Source organism: Alosa alosa, chromosome 11 (assembly GCF_017589495.1).
Source record: "Alosa alosa isolate M-15738 ecotype Scorff River chromosome 11, AALO_Geno_1.1, whole genome shotgun sequence".
NCBI classification, from domain to species: Eukaryota; Metazoa; Chordata; class Actinopteri; order Clupeiformes; family Clupeidae; genus Alosa; species Alosa alosa.
In genome coordinates, this window is record NC_063199.1 from 2,440,716 (window position 1) to 2,447,579 (window position 6,864).

The window sequence follows — 6,864 nt, forward strand, 5'->3', positions numbered from 1 at the left end:
GTTTACCTCTGTGAAGACTAAACGCTGTACATCATAATGGATTAATCTGAAGACATATTTTCTTTTACTGCTTAGTGTAGTTACTTGTTGCTATGTAGCCCACTGTTAGGCTACAAAATGCAGCAATATGAGGAAGTCCTTACTTAGAATAGCCCTATGCAGTGCTTAAATTTGATCAGTACTCTAATTCAGCATTGTCATAACTTGAACACAGCATAGTCTTGGATATTTTTGCATTCATGTCACCTGGTAATTTCCCATTTCCCTAACCCATTTAAAATAATGCATGTCATTGCATGCATTACATGACAGGCATTTCCAAAATGGTAGAAATATTTGGTTATCAAAAACTTTTTAGGTAGCAGGGCAGTTCCAGCGTTATGGATGTGACAGTTGGACTCATTTTGGTAAACAAAATGCCTTAGAGCATGGACACAATTAGTATCAGTGAATTAATTTGCATAACTTTTAATGTAACCTCTGTCCTCTGAATACTGACAAATCCTCAAATTTTATATAATCATTTTAATCCTAAGAATACACGGCATTTTATCAGCATTATGGATGTGACATGAAATAGACACATTTTTATGAGAGATTTTTGAATTTTTAAGTAAACTGTCACTACCATGATATATGTAGCATAAAGGAGTCTTGAATGATGCATGCAATGCATGCACGCATACACACACACACACACACACACACACACACACACACACACACACACACACACACACGCACACGCACACGCACGCACAAACACCAGTGTTGGGCAAGTTACTGAAAATTAGTTACAGTTACTAATTACTTCTTTCAAAAGTAATTGAATTACCTTACCAATTACTGTGTATCAATAGAAATTAGTTACTAGAGAAAGTTACTTTTGAGTTACTTTTAAGCTTGCTTTTAAAATGTCAGTATGAACAGTACTGGACAGTCACACACACAATAAACCTTTTTAGACCTGTTTATTGTAGTTTCAACGGGCCTTTAAATCAATAGCCTTGTGCATGAGTTCTCAAACTTTTCCAACACCAAAACATGAAGGCCTCCCTGAGCTCGTTTTGCGCCACCCTCACCATCTAGGTGGTTTGATAGATATGTACGCGGACCAGGTCCACTGCCAACTGCTAGCCTTCTACTACTACTACTACTGCAATATATAAGTTATTATTATCATTATTATTGCAATCCTTCTGTACTGTAGGCTATGGAATGAGTTCAATGGGATGCAATGAGAAACAATGTTAAATGGCCTATTTTATTGTCTGCTCAATTTTGTACACACACACACACACACACACACACACACAACCTTAGGTTATCCTCATCCTACTTTGAACACAGTTGTATTGCATTTTAAGCACCACCAGTTTGGGAAAAGCCTGTGCTTCCCAAGTGACTGACCTACCGAAGTTCTAATGCGCATCCGAGGGTTTGGGGATATTGACGCCAGAGATGGCAAAAGTACTCACTTCCCGTAATCAAGTAGAAGTACAAATACTTGTGTTAAAAATACTCTGGTAAAACTAGAAGTACTGATTTAACTTCTTTACTCAAGTAAAAGTGACAAAGTACAGGTTTGGAAATTTACTTAAAGTATAAAAGTAAAAGTAGTCTTGTGAATGACAACCATTTTTTATGCAACAGTACCTGGACCACACAAATGTTACTAGTGCAAGTGTGGCAGTCACTATTTTTAAATCTTCCCATAACCTGTTGGGCCATTTCTAGGCTCCCCCAACATTGCACTGCCTACTTCAGAGGGCAGTGTGTTCTTTTGGCCTACCATCAAATGCTGGACATCTTTAGAAAGCTAAGATCCTGTAGTTTCTTAGGAAGCACTGGCACAAAGTTACAGAGCCTGCGGCATAACAAGTATCTCTGAACTGACCACATTTCAGCCCTCTAAGTCACTTGATATGATTTTTGAAACACAACTGAGCCCTAAAACCAGGTCTTGCGAAGCTGTGTGCAAAAGTAGATCAAATTAGAATAAAAAATTAGTACTTTAGACCATTATTTGCCAAGGTATGCTCATGCGTTTTATAATGCCCTATGGAAACTCCACATAGGACTTTTGGTTACCCAAAATGCATACTGACAATACTGACACAAAAGTCTCTATTTTTGCATTTTCTTTGTTGGCTTCATGGGTTTGTATAAGATGGACTATACATCTGCACAACTAATATTGGATAAAACAACATGAATATTTAATTCCTATGGATTCCTGTGAATATTTCAGGACCAGGAATGTAGTGGGAAAATAAGAGGTGGGTAACTATGAATTCTGTGATCACGGTAAAGTGGACTGCGCCATGCGGTATCAGATTTTTAGAAAAGGCATTTTTCATGTTTGATGATGGTGGAGGTTATTGTACAATGCTTATAACAATACAAGTGGCATTAAGTGGTTCATAGAGTGTTGATGTGTACATATTGTTATTGTGGACACACACACACACACACACACACACACATATAAACATACACACAGGCAAGCACACACACAGGCAGCACACACACACATAAACACACTCACACACACCATTAGCCCACACACACAGGCAAAGCATACACATGTCCGTACACACACACACACACTCTTATACACAAAAGCAAACTCACACATGCACACATTCATTTACATGCACATGAGCTGCAGGAGTAGGAGATGGAAACAAATTGGCAAACGTGATTGTGCGGAGAGAATGTGCAGGAATGAGCGGCGGCCATCTTTTGTACCGCTATGCGGTACATCTAGGCTATGTGTCGGTTGAAACACGCCCCATAATTACGACCCAATGGAGCAGTATCAGACTCATTCGCCTTATTCACCCGGCTGCGATAACGAGGCTGAGGGGTACACTTGCCATTACACCTCAGTCCAGCAGATGGTGGTGGTAATGCACTCCGTTTGCAAACTGCCGAAAAAATCTCACCGATTAAAGAAGAAGGGTTCACTGGCTTGTTCTTCTTCTTCAGTGAATTGTTTTTTAGCAGTTTGCAAACGGAGTGCATTACCACCACCATCTGCTGGACTAAGGTGTAATGACAAGTGTACCCCTCAGACTGGCCGCCGGGTGAATAAGGCGAATATTCTGACTACAATTGAATATGGTGTGACCAGACGGCCCTCAAGTCGGTGTCATGCCGGGCTCACACCACCAAGAGTCGCTTCAGCACCCTCTGGTGGGCATGCACGGCTAAAAACACGGGGTTTGTCAACAGAAGCACATGGCCGACGCAAACGGCTTCAACGAGGCACGGCTGGCAGCCACTCATCGCCACCCACACCTGCATCGCATTCAACCTCGTTTGTCAAAGTACAAAAGGAGCAGCGCCGTCGAGGAGAAGTGAGTCGGGATTTTCTAACCCTCACTCCCATATCTGTTTTCCACAGAAAGCGCCTAAAAAAAAAAAAAAAAAAAAAAAAAAAAAAAAAAAAAAAGACGACGACGACGACGACCCACACGACTGGAACCGTAGCTTGCATACAGTGGTGACCTCCAGCTTCCCTTCCTCTCCACAGTGGTGAGCCCCTCCTCTGCACCTTCCCTGCCTGGCTGATTTCCCCAAGAACTTTCTACCCACGCACCGGACCATGACGAGGGGTCTTCACTTGCACCCACCACGCTACCACAGTGTTGAACAAAAAATAAACACACCCGCGTTGTCGGGTTTTCACTTCATTCCTGCCTTCTGTTCATTCTTGCCCTGCTACAATGGCTACGTCAGGCTAAAAGTTGACTAAAAAGAGGAATAAAAAAAATCATCTTTTGGAAATGGATCTTAAGGCCTTAATTAAACAAATTGGAAAATCCAACCTTTAAGGACACCAATTTTCTTTGTGAATGAATAATGTATCGTAAATAAATAAAAGTTCTTCATTAAAACACAGGGTGCATAAGTACCCCTATGTTAAATTCCCATAAACGCAGGCAGATTTTTATTTTTAAAGGCCAGTTATTTCATGGATCCAGGGTACTATACATCCTGATAAAGTTCCCTTGGCCTTTAGAATTAAAATAACCCCACATCATCACATACCCTTCAACATACCTAGAGATTGGGATGGCTTTATTTCAGTTAGCCTAATAGCTGGTTTGATTTGCATTGAGAGATGATCTTATGGAAAGTACCATGCCAATGGTGAGATATGGTAGTGATTGCATAGATATATATATATACAGGATTCTTGGACTTTTATTTTGATTTCCAGAAATCGAAACAGGAAGTGTGCTTCTTAGCAAAACGTATTTGGGCTGCCATAACGCTCGTGCCGCTAGCAAAAGTATCCCTGGCCTAGATGTTAAATCTCGTAGCCTAATTGTTAGGATAGTTAATCATAGCAAATATAATAGGCCTACACCTTTAGGTTGATACACAGTGAGCAATGCATTGTCCTTTTACAGTAATACGACAATAGAGCTGCACAGTCCCGCCCACAGCCAAAATGCGGTTAGGTGCCGCATGTAAGATTCCCATTCATTTGTCCCGTTGACGTTTCGAAAAATCCGTATCTAAGAGTTTTACAGCATGTCTTAGGCTAACCAGCTACGGCATAACTCATAAGCATAGGAGCATCCAAAAAAGGTCAAAGGTACAAGACTGTGTACATATTTTCATTTCCGAGCGAAGGAACTACTATAGGAGTAGGATAATAGAAGGAATAATATAGGCAAAATCGGCGCGATTTATTTTGCCATTTAAATAATTTCCAACTGGCGACAGCACGCGAACACTTTCCTCCAAACAGTGATTTTTATATAGTGAATGTGCAGTAAATAACAGTTATTTCAGGAGTAATCGTGTAAATAATAGTGTTTTGATATTGAATTTTATATTTATCATCGTGTATTTTATATCGTGTGTGTGAAAGCGGTTAACGTTAATGGCAGTGCTTCATAACATTACCTGACTCATCCTATGCTGTCATCACTGCTCAGTGGGGCTGATGCATGGACTGGTGCATGGTCTGCTCTTGGACCACCATATTCAGTTTATTAATTTGCCGTGAATTATTACACAAAATGTTTATTAAATGCACGAAGAAGTATTCCTAGGTTAATGATTGATATGAATCATACAGTATGAAGGCTACAGGAGCCTAGCTAATGTTAACTAGCACTGCTAGCAGCATTAACGTTACCAACCTCCCTGCTTAACTCACCACAACTTTGTAGGTCTTGTCCCTCATGCTGGCCCTTACAAAACCCACAAACTGACTCTCGGACACACAACGGTCAATAATGTGACCCGATTTAAAGTGGCTTTCACCCCTTTGGACACTCACTAAAACATAATATATTTCATACCTGTGTTGCAGCATGTAGGCTAATGTTAGCTGCATTATGTAATGACATACAATGTCGGAAATGCTAAAGGTTAGCCTGTCGGCTACCTGAAAAGTTTGAGTATTTAAACTAACATTTACAGTGGTCTATTGATAGTGTATTGGCCCTGACTAAGTTCGTGTGATGTATAAACCCCAATCCTTGTTGATACAAGTACCAATATTCGTCAAGAAAGTTTTTAATCACATTAAGATTTTCGCCAGAGGCAGTAAAAAAACTCTGCCATCTTTGTCAATATATATATATATTTTATTATACAAAAATCACCATACAAATTATAACAAATAGGGGTACAAGAATTCAACACAAAGATGACATAATATCAGAGCATATACATATAGTTCTGTCAGCTTTTCGGCTGTTGAGTCCAACAATAGTGTCCATGTAGAATTTGACTTCATTTTTGAAGGCTGCAAAACAAGGTCCCCCCCCCCCCCCATTTACGTTTATGAATATGACATTTTCCCAATAGCAAGAGCAAATTTATCGTAAAGACAACATTTATATTAATGTCTGCATTTTCATAAAAAAAATAACATTCTTTTTCTGAAGAGTAACATTGCACAACCACACAGCACTACACATATTTTCTCATTCTATCCAAAAAAACCTTGAGTAGATACATTCGTAAAATAAATGACAAACAGTTTCAAACGCACAACCACAGAAAACACACATGTCAGATATATCATCTCTGTATCTTTTAAGCAAAGAGTTGGTGGGGTAAAATAAGTGGATTATTTTAAAATAAATTTCTTTGATTTTGTTGTTTAGAACATATTTATTGTAATAAGACCAAACCCTATCCCATTGGATATTGTCAAAGATGCCACCCCAATAACTTTTACAACGAGGTGTGACAGGGTGAAGTATTATCTGTCTTAACCATTTATTGTTACATTTTTCTATTTTTATGTTAATACCATTCAGTAAAATATCTGTCTGTAGAGTTGATTGCTCATGAGTTCTAGAACCCAGCAATCTCAAAAAACCATCAGGCAGTGCAGCAAAGACTATACTGTATTCTCTGGGATGTATTGGGATAGCAAATTTGTTTAAAAATTCATTGTAAGTCAGATATTGGCCATTTACATGGATTAATTGAGAAATAAAAATAATGTTGTTTACCCACTTTTCATTTAATATTGATTTATTTTCTTTGTCAATATTTTTCGCAGAGAAAGTTTCAAACTATGACCATAACGGCCTTTCCACCAATCAGAGGCATCACTGTGGGATTGTGGGATTGTTCAGGATTGTGGGTAATGAAGTACTTATCCAAGAGATCGCGAATAAAAGGCATTTATCTTAAAACAAGGTTAGTGCCCCATGAACTCTTGGTGTCTATAGGATCATATACAATCGCTTAGTACAGCCGTAGCTGGTTTTAAGTCTATCACGTGCAGTTAAGTTTTTATGGCTTATTCCGCAATTGCCAATGGAGAAATTGCATTGAATTTTTACATCCGGCATCGGCTGTGGGCGGGACTGTGCAGCTCTA